This window comes from Cnephaeus nilssonii, assembly GCF_951640355.1.
Source record: "Cnephaeus nilssonii genome assembly, chromosome: 8".
NCBI classification, from domain to species: domain Eukaryota; kingdom Metazoa; phylum Chordata; class Mammalia; order Chiroptera; family Vespertilionidae; genus Cnephaeus; species Cnephaeus nilssonii.
Window position 1 is genome coordinate 78620013 of NC_137079.1, and position 16001 is coordinate 78636013.

Sequence of the window (16001 nt, forward strand, 5' to 3'; positions counted from 1 at the left end):
ATTCTTAGATGTTCCTTCAAAAGGATGAAAATTTGTAATACATGTCTCATAATAGTCTGAGAATTTAAAACATCAGAACTATTTTTTCAAACCCTAGAGACAGGAAATTTGTGGTTTGGAAATTCAAAAGAAAGGTCTCTTTGAAGCATGTGATGGTTAGTGTAGGCATCATGCTGAAATAAACAAATTATTAAAATGCCTTCGAATGCAATCACATACGAGATGTCAGGTAAGCAAAGTTCAACATAAAACAATATTTTTTTTACCTTTTTAATTCTCTAATACTGTACTAACAAATGCTCCCAACACAATCATTGTCCTCTCAATGTGCAGTATTTAAAATGTAATATTACCATCAATGTATTCTTATCTTGGTCCCTTCTATTCAATAAATTAGGTTTTACCTATCATGTCTTATTCCATCTAACTTTTCTTTCTTTAAATCGTAAGGAATACATTTTACTTATTAAAAAGAAAATGCTTCTCTTTTGGAAATGTCATGTGCTTAGCAAACTCTCAGGAAAGATATTTGTGTCGTAGAATGCCTTCCCAGACTTAGTCTATTATGCCTGGTATAGAATAATTTTTTAGGGATGTGTCAGAATATGCTACTAACAATATTAAGAGGAAGCTGGGAGCCAGGAGAGGGACAAAAATAAACAAACACACATCCACGCACACAGACATATTTAAAAAACCATGAACCATTTTCCTATAGCATTTTGGTGTAATAGCCCAATCTCCAATTCAATATGAAGTTATTTGCAGCTTCAGTTTTTAATTTTTTTAATTGTTAAACTTGAGTCAAATTACATGCCTACCCGCACTTCTCACAGCATCAGTTGCCATCTTTTCAGGTATCATGCACAATCCTGCCTGTGCTCCTAGGAAAGTCCAATCCTCTCTGTGTGCATAGACTCCATTATTTTTGTCACTTATTTGAGGACATCAAGACATGACACATAACACCAATAATTTTTAATCTTTTTAAAATCTATTTTACCTTTTCTATCTATCTACATGAAAAGACTGTCTCTGATTTTGAAGAACCAGTGGACAAATAACAAACCAGAAATTTCTCTTAACACTCACATCCTCCTCAACTTCTGCCTATCTCCCTATTGTCAGTCAAAGCAATAATCCACAAAATCACTATTTTCTCCTTACTTTCTTCAATTTTTCATTTTACCCTCTCTTTACCTCTTGACAGTGGTCTTCATAATACTAAATCTAATTGGCAAATATCAGTACATACTTAATCTTAATTGCACAAACATGTCTACATAAGTAAAAATAGGTAAACTAACTAATTTGTCAATTTTTAAACATACAAATTTGGAAAACATACTTTACTATATAACGGAATTTCAGTTTTAACAGATACCCCCCTCACCCAAATTAGTCTGTTATATCAAGGGCTTATTGTATTGCTATATAAAATGTAACTGATTTCTGAATATTTATTTGTATCCTTCTACTTCGCTGAATTAATTTATCAGTTCTATTAGTTTTCTGATGGAATCTTTAGGGTATGAAATTAAAGCAGATATAAATAAGTGGAAGCATATACTGTGTTCATGGATAGGAAGACTTAACATCATTAAAACATCTATACTTCCCAAAGCAATCTACAGATTCAAAACAATTCCTATCAAGATATCAATGCTGTATTTCACAGAACTAGGAAAGTTATTCCAAAAATTTATATGGAACCACAAAAGACCCCTAATAGTAACAGGGATCTTGAGAAAGAAGAACAAAGTTGGAGGAATCACACAACCTGAGAGCAAACTATTTTACAAGGCCATAGTAATAAAAACTACTTGGTACTGACACAAGAACAGGCATGTAGATCAATGGAACAGAACAGAAAGCCCAGAAATCAACCCATGTCTTAATGGTCAATTAATATTTGACAGAGGAGGCAAAAGCATACAATGGATTAAAGACCGTCTCTTCCATAAACGGTGTTGGGAAAATTGGACAGCAACCTGCAAATAATTGCAACTAGACCACAAAAGTACACCATACACAAGACTAAACTCAAAAAGGATAAAATACTTAAATGTAATTCACAAAACCATAAAAATCCTATAAGAAAACATAGGCAGTAAAATAACAGGCATCACTCAGACATATTTTTGCCAATATGTCTCTGAGGGAAAGGGACACACAGGAAAAACATAAACGGGACTCTATCGAACTAAACAGCTCTGCACAGCAAAAGAAGCCATCAACAAAACAAAAAGGGAACCCACTATATGGGAGAACAAATTTGATAATGATTCACCAGATAAGGGGTTAATCTCCAATTATATAAAGAACTTATACAACTCAACACCAGGAAGACAAACAATCCTATAAAAAATGGGCAAAGGACCTGAATAGATACTTCTTCAAAATGGACATATAGATGGCCAATACACATATGAAAAAATGCTCAAGGTTACTAATCATCAGAGAGAAGCAAATACAAACTACAACGAGGTATCACCTTACATCAGTCAGAATGGCAACTATTAATAAATCAACAAACAAGTGCTGGAGAGGATGTGGAGAAATGGGAACCCTAGTGCACTGTTAGTGAGAATGCAATACATTGCAGCCATTATGGAAAACAGTATGCTGTTTCCTCAAAAATTAAAAGTGGAACTGCCCTTTGACCAGAAATTCCACTTCTGGGTATATATCCTAAGAATCCCAAAACACCAATCAGAAAGAATATATTCACCCCAATGTGCACCAAAGCATTATTTACAACAGTCTAGATCTAGAAACAGCCCAAGTGTCCATCAGCTGATGAGTGGATAAAAAAAGCTGTGGAACATTTACACAGTGGAATGCTATGAGGCTGTATCAAAGAAAGAGATCTTACCTTTGTAACAGCATGGCTGGACCTGGAAATTATTGTGTGAAGTGAAATAAGCCAATCAGAGAAAGACAAATAACACATGATCTCACTTAAGATAAAAATAAACTGACAAAAAAAAAAAAAAAAAAAGGACCAGAGGCATGGATAAATTGTGCAGATCTCAGAGGAGAGAAAAGTGGAGAGGTAGAGAGGATGAAAAGAGATCAACCAAAGGATATATATGTATATATGCATAACCCATGGAGACAATGGAGACAGGCAATGTGGTGAAGCCCTAGGGGTTGGGGGGCGGGGGGGTTGAGTGCAGGTTAGAGGTAAGCAAAGGGGGGCGGGGAGGGAGATGGGTAACACCTGTAACAGAGTCAACAATAAAAAACTTTAGAGAATAACTTTAATGACTTACTAACGAGTGATGTTTTTCCTGTAGTTCAAAGTCTTAATGACCATTATATAAAGTCTTCCAACACTTTAACAAAAATGGTGTTAATGGCTTTTCACAGTTGACGCATTTTTATTGCAAATCTTCATCCTAGCAATATTTATGAATAGTTTTTAATGGTAAGAATTTTAGTTTAAAACTTTTAAAATTATTATATATTTATGAAAAATTTTCTGGTCTCCATTTAATGAAGATAAGAAATTCAAGAGTGGTATAATTTCATAATTCACTTTGAATACTAATTTTTCTATGAAATCATTAAAGTAAATTATTCATAATTGAGACAGAAATGGAATTTACCAAAATTAGGTTCAAAAATTAGATCAAGTCATATTTTTATTAAAAATGATTGTTTAAAATTCAATGCATGCAATGCTTCCTTCTAATAAGTATTCATTTATAAAACACTAGAGGCCCAGTGCACGAAATCTGTGCACTCGGGGTGGGTCCCTCAGCCTGGCCTGTGCCCTCTCACAGTACAGGAGCCCTGCAATCAATCGCCCTGCAGAGGGAGGCCCCGCCCACCCACCGCAGTGCCAAGACTAGGTAGCCTGGGCCTCCTTCTGCAGGGTGATTGATCACGGGGCTCTGTGATCGATCACCCCAAAGAGATAAGCCCTGCTCACCCTGCCGGGGCTCTGCAATGAATTGCCCCCACTGAGGGAGACCCAGGCTACCCACCACAGTGCCGCTGCCAGGTAGCCTGGGCCTCCCTCTACGGGGCGATCATGGGGTGATGATCAGGCCCCTGACCAATCGCATTACACCCGCCTTGACTGGCTTGGCACCAGTGGGTGTCATAGCATGGTCGTCTGGATGGTCATTTCACTGTTCGTCTATTTAGTCAATTTTCATATTATGCTTTTATTATTATAGCTGGCATTCTTCAATTTTTATTATTGAATTATTTTGACATCTGAGAAAAGCATTCTAGGTCACAATCCCAAGTTTCTGTTGGCTATTTTTTGTTAAATTTTAACTATGGAGGTATGGGATAATTTGAATTGTCAAAATATGAGAAGTGTTCTGTGTCATATACTAATAGTCTCACTTAATTTATTTAAGGAATGAATAAATTTATGCCATTGTATACCTGAACAGCTGCTTCTGCTGCCTGCTATATTTCACATTTTTAAATCCTCACCTGAGGATATGCTTATTGGTTTTAGAGACAGGGGATAGGAAAGAATAGAGTGTGAGAGAGAAACATCCATGTAAGAGAGAAACATTGATCTGTTGCTTTCTGTATGTGATGGACCAGGGACTGAACCAGCAACCGAGGTATGTGCCCTGGCTAGGAATCAAACCCACAACATTTTGGTGTATGGAATGATGCTCCAACCAACTGAACCACCCTGTCAGGGCTGTAGGATTTTTTGTTCCTCATATTGATCATAATTTTTTAGCTCTAATTCTAAATTGTAATATTCTCACTCCTTTCTAGTGTCAGTCCACATAATCTATATACTCACTAAAGGAATTTTAAACTTATCTATCCAGAAGAAAACAAAACGTGATCTTCTATACCACTTACATAGTGCCTTTTTCCTACTTAAATCTTGAGTTTTACTTTCTACTAGGGGCCCAGTGCACGAATTTTTGCACCTTGAAAGGAACTGTGGGCCACAAAGCTGCGGTGGGCACAGGGGCAGGTCTTGGCCCATCCTCTGCACCCTCTCCTGGCCCCTCCAACTGTGGCCCCTGGTCCCATCTACCAGCAGCCCAGCTCCTGCCACTGCAGCTCCCACATGCTGATAACACCAGCCCTGCTTGCACCTGCTGACAGCATGAGCGATTAGGGTCGGCGCCAGCAGTGGGTGCAAGCATCTGCTGCTGCCCCGATTGCCCCTCAGGAGCAGGGGGATGTGGAGTAGCCCTCAGGGGCAATCGTGACTGGCACCAGTTACTGGCAGTGGGTGTGAGTGGTAGCGGCTCCGGCGCCAGCTGTGGGTGTTAGTGGAGTCGTCTCCAGCAGTGGGTATGAGCAGTGGCTCTGATGCCAGCAGCAGTTGCAAGCTGGGCCGTCACTGGCAGCAGGTGTGAGAGATGGTTGCTGGCCCCAATTGTCCCTCAGGAGCAGGGGGAAGTGGAGAAGCCCTGAGGGGTGATCAGGGCCAACCTCCACTGCTTGTACCCACTGACAGAGCTGAGCAATTGGGGCCAGAGCCGGGCACCAGCAGTGGGTGTGAACGGGGCTGTCACCAGCAGCAGGTGCAAACACCCAGAAGGACTGTGGCACGTGGGAGCAAAGAATTTTCAGTAACTACCAGAGGCTGGCCCCAATGACAGCAACCAGCACCCCGCCTTGTTCTGGTGCCCCCACTCACCTACTCCACCATCCTGCCATGGCTGATGCCCGCCATGTCCCAAGCTCTGCCACCTGCTGCCAAAGCCCCCATGTCCCTTGCGCACCCCCTGTGGTCAGCACACGTCATAGCGACTGGTTGTTCAGTTGTTTTGCTGTTCGGTCTATTTGCATATTAAGGTTTTATATGTATTGATTCCTCTAGTGTGATGTGTGAGCACATGGTCTAGCTCAGAGAAGATGCTCATGTGAAATGTATTATTAACAAATTAGTGAAAACATTGTCCTATTTATACAAGCATTGATCATTGACAAAGGACTTGGAACAAGATTATATCATTGTGTTTATATAAAACTAGAGACCCGGTGCATGAATTTGTGCATGGGTGGGGTCCCTGGGCCTGGCCTGTGATCAGGGCCTATTGGGGCCGTTTTGCCCAGTCCTGATCGGGGCCGGACCAATCGGGGTCTGCTGGCCAGGGGGAAGGGATGGGGGGGGACTGTGAGAGGTTGGCCAGCTGCGGGAGGTTGGCTGTGGGAGTGCACTGACTACCAGGGCGCAAGTCCTGCATTGAGAGTCTGCACATGTCATAGCAACTGGTTGACTGGTGGTTCCAGTCGTTCTGTCGGTCACTTAGGCTTTTATATACAGAGATGTTTAATTTAACTTGGGAAGTATTTGCATCTTGAACTGAATATATGATGTTGCACTTTAAAATCTGTTTATTTTTTTGTCCAAATTGAAGTAGTTTTTGAGATTTTTGAAATTGCATATGTAGGTGATTTGTGCTAAACTCATTCTCTTTTATTGATTGGAATTTATATAAATCAAAGCAAAATATTTAAGGAAGTAAATAGGTTTTTTAAAAGATATATTTCAAATCCTTTCTCATGGAGCCAATAGAAACTGGTGGAGAGGGTGACTTTTTTGGGAGAGGAATAGTTGTTTTTAGGGCATAGGATATTAATTCACATTAGAAATATTTTTACTTAGTAAATCTCCATATGCTAGCACAGAAAAAAAAGGCTGGATGAAAGCAAGAGAGTGGTTATCAAAATAAATTTTTTAAAAAGGAAATTACAAAGATAGTGACCATAGTCTAATTTATATTTTTTATTGCTTACAGATACAGGTGATTAAAATGCTATGTATTCTAGTTTTCCAATTAAGTAACAAAAGAGTTTGTTATGGAGTCTTTGTTTGAATGTGGATGGAGTGTGTGGGGGGAGTGTACGTGTCTATGATGCGTGATGGCCAAGTTTGTATTGGAGGGATGAAAATGTGGGTTTTTAACCACAGTTCTGTGTTACTCAAAGGCTTCCTATGTAATGTTTTATTTCATTGAATTCAACCATATGACAAGTAAATAGGAAAGTACATTTGACAAATAAATAGGATAAGTACATTTCTTCTACAACACCAAGATTTTCTGTGTCTGTAAAAAAAAAAAAAGATAGTATTAGAGAATGTATACATTGGTTTCCAATGACAAAATAAATCTTAAGAGTTAACTGTAAGTGCACTGTACAATCAGAAGACAGCCTAGCGAAGATTTCAGCCATCTCCATACAGCTGCCCTGAGTAACATGAAGGGGAGCAAGTTCTCTGAAACAGTGACATATTTCCTTAGTCCCCTATGTCTTTGTACATCATGAATGATTTACTTATACAAATAATTTTTTTTTATTTAATCAGGATTGTGGCTCTTTATTTCCCATTTCTTATTAACTAAGTTCAGGTACCCAAACTAGCATAACGAATTTCCCCTTAGAGAACAACCTTAGAGAGCATCAAGTTCCACCTCTCATTTACTGGAGCAAACTTCTGGCTGCAGCACACAACAAATGCAAAGCAAATGAGTAAATAGATACAGAAATAAAACAGCCACAACCAAGCAAAGCATAGCCTCTTGCCCCCAATTTCATGGAAAAAAGATCCCTGATTTTATTTGGTAGCTTGCTTGTAATGCTACAGTGCTGCTGCCCACGGCCAGCTGCTGTGTGTAATTGTTCTCTGCCTTTTGCTGCGATGCCACAGAAAGATGGTGCATGCTAGTTGATATTTGCTTGTTTAGACTTTGTTCCACTGTGCACATGTAATGGAGCACTTCTATTAAGGGGAACAATATATTTTCAATGAGTCCTTTGTGCTTTTTAAGTGAATTCCCAGCACACTATAAAATATGTAACAACCGGATATTACGTATTTTAAAAGAAATGCATTGATACACTATTATTCAGAAGATATTTTTGTACTGAACATTTCAATATTATGTCTCAGTTGAAAGCACTTAGAAACATTAATCAATCTGGCTTACTGATAAAAAGGATGTGGCAAGTTGTTAGGGTGAATTAGTGATGAAGTCTGAGGAACTTTAAAGGGATATTTGCAAAATGATATTGAAAGGTTCTGAGATTTATTTCCCCCAACTCACCATCAGGCTGCCTTTGAAATTACAAATAATTTGCAGAATGAGGATTTATCATCTTATTGTAGGCAAGAATGATTCTCAAAAATCATAAACTGATAATTTTCTTACAGAAGAGTGTGGCTAATTCAATTTCAAAATAAGAGCCAATTGACAATTTCTTTGTTTTTTCCTACTTAATTTGTTTTCCTTTTTATTGAATGTATTGGGTGACACTGTTTAACAAAATATACAGCTTTCAGGTACACAATCCCACAACACATCACCTGTACGCTGTATAATGTGTTCACCAACCCCAGTCAAGTCTCCTTCTATCATCATTTATGCCCTCTATATCTTTTAAAAGCAGTAGCAAGCCAGGAATGAGAGGGCAGTGACAGAATCTCAATAAAGCCTCTTATTTTAGCACAATGGAAAAGAATGAATATGAGCTTTTGAAATGGGTGTAGCTAATGTGCTACTAAATGTCATTGCCGCTTCTTATCACAGTATTTAGGATTGCCAGATTTAGTAAATAAAAATACAATATACCCAATAATTTCAGTTTTAAATAAGCAGCAATTAATACGTATATGTACTTGTCATAAAAATTTATTATCCCAAGTTTAACTTGAAGCCCTGTAGTTTATCTGGCAACTTTATGTAGTCAGTCCTTGGAGGCTTCCTCTAAAGCAGCGATTTTCAACCAGTGTGCTGCAGGGATTTTTAAAACATGCAGTACCTCACTATTTAGTCAGGAGCACTGACCTCTTTTCCCTTAGATTGTCAAATAAAGAAATGACAACAGCCAATACAACAATAGCTGTCCAGTGCGAATTAATCAAAATTATAACTTGTTTTTTGTCAGATCAGCAAAAATATATTTTTCTGTGTGCCATAAAATTTTAGTAATTAGTTTATGTGTGCCATGAGATGAAAAAAAGGTTAAAAAATCACTGATCTAAATTCATGCTTGGCTCAGTTTTTTGTAGTAAACCATGACTGCGTTCACTAATTGAAAAACTTTTGCCTTCCCTCTCAAACACCTTAGTTATGCAGAGACCTATTTGGCAAAAGAGCAAGCAATTATAATTTCAAAAGCGAGGTTTGTGTAGATATTACAGTGTTCTTCTTTAAGGCAGACATACAGCCTCTCACTCATGCATGTGACAGTACATGAGTGACAGCTCGTAGTTTAAGGGCTAAAAGACTATTTGCAAATCTCGGCTCTGTCATTTAGTAGCTATATGACTTTGGGCAGGTAGCTGCACTCTTTCTGTTTCCTCATCTTGAAAATGAGGCTAATAATAGTATCTACCTCATAGGGTTGGTTTTAGGTTTAAATGTAATAATCTATGTACTGTGTAACACTAAAAACAGTGTCTGCCAAATAGCAAGTGCTCAATAAACACTGGCTCATATAATAATCACTTAGTAATATTGATCAAAGTATGTTAATGCCATCAGTTACCATGAGAAGAAAAATATCACATTGGGGTTCTCCATCCCTGGATATGAAACAACTAGTAGCCCTGCACACGAATCCCTGTGCCAGTAGCTCGCCAGTAGCTTGCTGCTGCCCTCCAGTAGCTCTCCGCCCGCTGCCCCGCACTCCTGTAGCTCCTTCCACCCTTCCTGTTCCCCCTAATAGCTTGCTTCCCTGGCCCCTCCTGTAGCTCTCGGCCGCCCGCTTGTAGCTTGCTGCCCCACCCTCCTGCTGATCCATGATCCGGTCCTTATGTGGTCGGTTGTTATGCTTCATGGCGTAATGACCATTTGCATATTACATCTTTATTATATAGGATTCTAAGAGCTTTTCCATGACATCATTGCAGTTTGTTTGCTCTGAAATGCTTCTCAGATATACTGTAGCCAAACGCCTCTTTTATTCAAGGAAATTAACTGGATAAAAAAGGGGAGCTGTAGTAGTGCAGGACACAAAACCTAAACCCAGGATGTCTAATTGTCACTATTCAGTAAAGTGACACTTTTAAAAGGTGAATTATGAGATCTTGTGTTTCTGATTCAGTGATTAAGTAGGAACTGATTTTCTGCAAATGTGCCCACATGATGCTTATGCCATTGTTCTGTGAAGGACACTTTGCATAGCAACGAGCTGAGAGGGCATCAGGACTTCAGGGAATGCAGGATGTTATAAGTAAAAAATCAATTTTATAATAACTTACCAGAATATGTTTAAAAGGTATATATTTCGTATTAAAAAGGAGAATTATTTGGTCTTCATATATAATGAATCAAAAACTCTTGTTTAAATATCTTACATAATAAAATACTAGGTAAAAGTAAAACTCAAAAGGTATCACTCTTTATTCTTTCATTTATCCCCATTACCTAATGCACTTTATTTTCAGAAAAGCAAATTAAATATTAATTAAAAACAACAACAACAACAACAACAAAAACTTACTTTACACTCTTCTCATAGACTGTCTCCCTTTTTCCATTCATTCCTTCCCACTGATATATCAAATGAAATTATTTCCATTGTGTAGGAAATGTCCTGATAAGATAATTATGATTAAGACTTATTTTAGATTAGGGTGTCAGGGTAGCTCTCTCTGAAAAAGTGATATTTGAATTAAAGGATAAATAAAGGTTTTTGATTTTTAAAATGAGGAAGAAATAGATAAAGGAAGAGATATTCATTTCATTTACTTTCATCATTTGCTTGCAAATTTTGATGGATGATTATTTCAAGTTTATTTTATTTCTCTTTAAACTCCTTTATACGTAGCAGTAGCTTGCTGTGTGTCATCTAATGAAGAATGCCTTGAAACCTGATGATAAGAGGTGATGTCACATCACACTCTCTTTGTGGTAATGTGATATTTGTCTTTATTTTCTTTCACACTACTGCTGATTGACAGGAATTATTTTAGCTCCTGATCTCTTGCAAATCATTAGTTGTTATAATCCAGGAAGGGCTGTTAGTTATTTGTCCAATTAATGATGAACAAGACAGTTCCTCAACATTTTTTTCTATTTCAGAAGCATATGAACTACTTACACTTTGCTACGTGATTCCTATTATTTTTGAGGGGAAAGAATTATATATTTAATCATATTAGATGAAATGACATTTAAGGTGTCAATTGGTATCATTTCTAGTATGTTTCTAAGCCTTGCTATATCTTTTATCTCTCAGATTTTGCTCAAACAGGTTTTTCTTGCCCACCTGTAACTCGCTATTACCTGCCTGTAAGAATGGGCACTCCCTCCTTCTTACTCAGATGCGCTCTGCTCATTCTGTAAGCTTACTTTGTTAAAGCTGTACTCAACAAATTTATTCTAGTTGATGAGGAAACAAACCATTCCAGTCCTGTGGCAATTGTTCCCGCTATTCCCTTTATGCAGTTCTTTCCCTGGCCTCAATAGTTTCTTCACACATATGTGTTAATAGTATTTAGCGGAAAACTTGCTGGCAAATGTAACCTTCTCTCCATACAGCTTTCTCTCTCCTGGCACTTTGCCTTGAGAATTCTAGTTTCCTCAAAACAATGAACTCTGTCTCAGTTCACTTAGTTCACTAGTCTTTCTTTACTTTGTCCTACCAAACTCCCACCCCCATTTCTCAGCTCGATAACCCTGCAAGTAGAAAGATAGAACAGTTGTGGGACTCATTTATTGCCTTTCTTTCAGGTATCACTGTCCTTCACTGCTTGTTGTTCAAGTCTCAAAACCACTTTCTCATGTATATGTCTAATTTGTTATTTGTTTAGATGGGGAGTCTAAACCTGTTCCCAATTAATAAGAGTTCATTCTGGGAGTCAATGACTACACAATGTTTGTTCCCTTTAAGGATTTTTTAAAAATTCTTTAACTTCCTAGGGCAAGAATCTAAGAAGTTAAATAGGACAATTTTTGTAAAGCAAAACAGAAGGTTCAACTGTCTTGTGGGTCTGAGAAAACAAAAATAAAACAAAACAATAAAAGACTGTAGTTCAGTACTCATCAGTGAAAAAGGGTCTTAGTAAATGATCCATATTCCAAGATGGATACCCCTAAAGGGTTACACCCCAGAAGAAGCAAACCCAAGGCAGAAAAAGGTCTTATTAAAAATGTACCCCTGAGTAAGTCAGCTCATCCGATTGCTTATTTTGATCTGTCTCACTGTTTTTCAGACCAAAGGGTGAATCGTCTCTAGAAGAAGATAGCATCATCCAGAGCATTGTAATGTTTCTTACATAATATATGACATCCAATAACGTATTACCAAGTTCACTAGGAAGAGGCCCAAGAAAATATTATGAAAAGATCTACATGTACACACAAGAACAATGAAATGATGGAGTTATTTGTGTTTATACACATAAGTTATAAAATAATTGTGATTGATATATTCAAGGAAATTGATGGTAAAATAAGTAATTTAACCAGGAAATTGGGATAAAAATCAAACAAAAATTATACAAACCCAAAAATTAAAAGTAAAGACTCAATAGATTAATTCAACATATTGAACAGAGGAGAAAGAGCATGAGTGAGCTAGAAAACATTCAGGTTGAAACACCTGAATAAAAAACACAAAGCAGAGCATGTGAGAATTTGGGGATAAAATTAAAAGGTCTAACAAACAAGTAGCGGACATTTTAGAAATGAAAAGAGTTAGAGTTTAGCCAAAGAACTTATTTGCATATATGCATAACCCATGGTCACAGACAATAGTGCAGTGAAGGCCGGGGGTGGGGTGAGACCAGGGTAGAGGGAGTCAATGGGGGGAAAGAGGGATATCTGAAACTCTTTCAACAATAAAGATAAATTAAAAAAGGGTATATGGGGCAAAAGCAACCAAAAGGGGTACTATATCTGCCCACCTAACAATCTGTGCTTTTATGTAACTGAGTAGGTATACAATATGCATTTATTTTTGTCATATGTTTATATACTGCCTATTGAAATTAGTTATATAAAGCTCAAAGTTTAAGAAGAAGGATGGCGTATATTTTGAGAACTGAGCTGGATAAAGAAAAATAAATTCACATCCAGAATATGATGTGAATATGATGGTTGTGTGCGATAGTTATTTTACAGCTGTACTGGGGATTCTTTATCTTTAGGGACCTCAAGATGTCTGACTTAGACTCTTGGCCACAGTAAAGGCAGTGAGGTTCATGACATGCTGTTTAGGATTTGAAATTCCCCAGGTAATCCCTAAGACCAGATTTTTACTGGTGATTTTCACCCAGCATAATCGGTTAGGCAGCCTGGATTGACCAAAGAGGCATTAAAGACTCCACTGGGAACTTCTGCCTTGAGCTAAGATTCACTGCACAGAATTTGTGATTCAAACTGAAGGAGAAGTACATATGTCCATGTGTGAATAAAGGCACTAGTAAGCTTGCATCTGGGTGTTCCTAAGAACTCTAATAATTGCCTGTACTTACTTTCTCTTGCTGTACCTTATCTTTTCCCTTTAAATAAAAACCTTAGGTTTGTATGCTCTATGGGTTCCTGTGAATCCTCTCAAACATCTGAACTTGTGAAGTTCCTGTAATAGTTAAAAAATAAAACATTAAAAGTGAAGTGAAAAAAAAAATTGTTAAGCACACCAATAAAAATGAAAGATAAAACCATATCTGTCTAATAATCAATCCCTTATCAGAAATAGTATACATTAGAAGATGAATATTGTTTTTAATATTATGAAAAAACATTTCTCTCAGAATTTTATAGAGCAAATTTTTAAAATATACTTTTATTGACTTCATAAGGGAAGTGAGAGGGAGAGAGAGATAGAAACATCAATGATGAGAGAGAATTATTGATTGGCTGCCTACTGCATATCCCCAACTAGGGATCAAGCCTGTGTCCTGATTGGGAATTTAACTGTGACCTCCTGGATCATAGGTTGAGGCTCAATCACTGAGACACACCATCTGGGACAAATTGTTTTTAAAGTACTGAGTAAAATGAAGACATTTTCCAATAAAAAGAGACAAAGTAATTTTCTCCACAATTATGTTAATAAATATTTAACAATTTTCAGAAAGAAAAGTAAACCCAGGAAAATGTCATCAATTAATAGAGGAGAAAAAGAGGGCAAGCACACACTATATTACATACATCAATAAACCCAACTATTAATTATAAAGAGTGAACATCTTTACTTTGGAATATCAAACAATATTGAGGTGAAGGCAGAGTATACAATAGTAAACTTGTTCACTGTTAGAAAGCAGTTAGAAATATTACATAACTAATATATTTTAAAATATAGGTAAATATATCTGTTAAAAATGTAGTGCAATTAATAATGGTACTATATGTCTAATTTGTGAAATACAGGTCCTGGTTGTTCCTAAAGCTAGATAAATCTCTAGATGAACTGATCAAGTTCTGATGGGTCCGGGCCTTGCGGGAGCCTCCGCATCCCACAAAGACAGGCTTGCCCCGCTGCAATAGGCCATAGGCTGCACGATGTAGGCTGCACCATAGGCATTCGGAACAACTCAGAGCAGGCAGAAACTGAAGCCCTGAGATTTCTCACCGGTTTGCCTGGGGCTGCTGGCGGCCCTGACTCCATTGCCCGCTCCTCCCCACTCCTAAAGCTACCGTGGGCCTTGGGGCATGGAGCAGGGGGACGTGGGTCCAGACCGAGACAGCTGAGGTGTCACGACTGCACTGTCCAGGAAGGAGGGGGAGACGTTTGCCCTCGTCCCTGCAGCTGTGTAGTCTGGGCCGCTGACCCCGAGGAGCCTGAAGACCCAAGGTCCCTGGGCAAACAGCGTGCGCAATGGGACAGACGTGGTAGGACAAGCGAGATGTTTACTTCCGACTGGCCAAGGAGACTGGCTGGTGCGCCCGCAGTGCCTTCAAGCCGCTGCAACGCAGTGAGGAATTCCAAGCTGTGACAGGAGCAGCGAGGTGCTGCGCCAGGAGATCGGGAGTCCGAGGGGGTCTGGCCAGGTGGGGGCTTTGGACCTTCCAGCTACGGCTCTGCTTCCAGGTGTGTTACAGATACAGGGGGCCATCACCCAGCTGCCCGCTGCCGAGGAGATCACCCAGCACTTTGAGGGCTGCCCCGCGGACCTGGTGGTGTGCGATGGGGCTCCCGATGTCACGGACCTCCGTGCTGTGGATGAGCATACGAAGGCCCAGCTTCTCCTAGCCGCTCTGAACATCGCTACCCATGTCTTGAAGCCAGGGGGCTGCTTTGTAGCCAAGATCTTCCTAGGCCGGGATGGGACGCTGATCTATAGCTGCGTGTCTTCTTCTCCAGCGCGCTCTGTGCCAAACCAAGAGCCAGCATCGAGGCCTTCGCTGCCTGTCAGGGTTATGACCCCTGAAGGCTTCCTGTCGGACCTGGCGAAACCTCTGCTGGACCACTCTGCTGATCCAGAGCTCAACCAATTAGATGGTCCCACCCGCATCATTGTGCCATTTGTGACCTGTGGGGACCTGAGCTTCTGTGATTCGGACCGCGGTTACCCATTGGACCTGGAGGACGGCTCAGAGCACAAGTACACTCCTCCCACCAGCCCCCATCTCGCCTCGGTACGCGGAGGCCTGCACATTGAAGAAGAGGGGGCAGCTGGCCAAGGAGATCCATCCCCAGGACAGTCCCATCAGCACAGTGGACACATTGCCGCAGCCCCTGGCTGCCCCACAGAGCCACACCCTCTGAGGTGGAAGACAGTGACATGAATTGTGCACCTTAACACATTAAGCTGTGAATCTGCGACAACTCGGAAGCTGTTTGCTGTCAGGAGAACCAGAACTTGCATTAGTTCATTGCATGAATGAACTTGTTTTTCAAATATCTCGTCCATGGGTCCTGGATACAAGCTTCAGGTGGCAACCTACAATGACCACCATGAACACAGCAAGAAAAGAAACATCATGGAATGTTCGTTTGAACCACAGCAGGGGTTCTTGACTGAGATCTTGCCTCCTCTCTGAATCTTCCCAGGGGTATACCTGAATTTGATGGAGGAAAATATTACATCTTCGTTTTCA

At 39.4% G+C, this 16001-nt stretch overlaps 1 pseudogene across 1 annotated transcript; it reads left to right on the forward strand.

Moving 5' to 3' along the window:
• Positions 1-222: 222 nt before the first annotated feature.
• Positions 223-15703, forward strand: LOC307104058 (tRNA (cytidine(32)/guanosine(34)-2'-O)-methyltransferase-like; annotated as a pseudogene). Its single transcript has 3 exons — positions 223-229; positions 11191-11243; positions 14797-15703. The product of its transcript is annotated as a tRNA (cytidine(32)/guanosine(34)-2'-O)-methyltransferase-like (transcript).
• Positions 15704-16001: the final 298 nt, after the last annotated feature.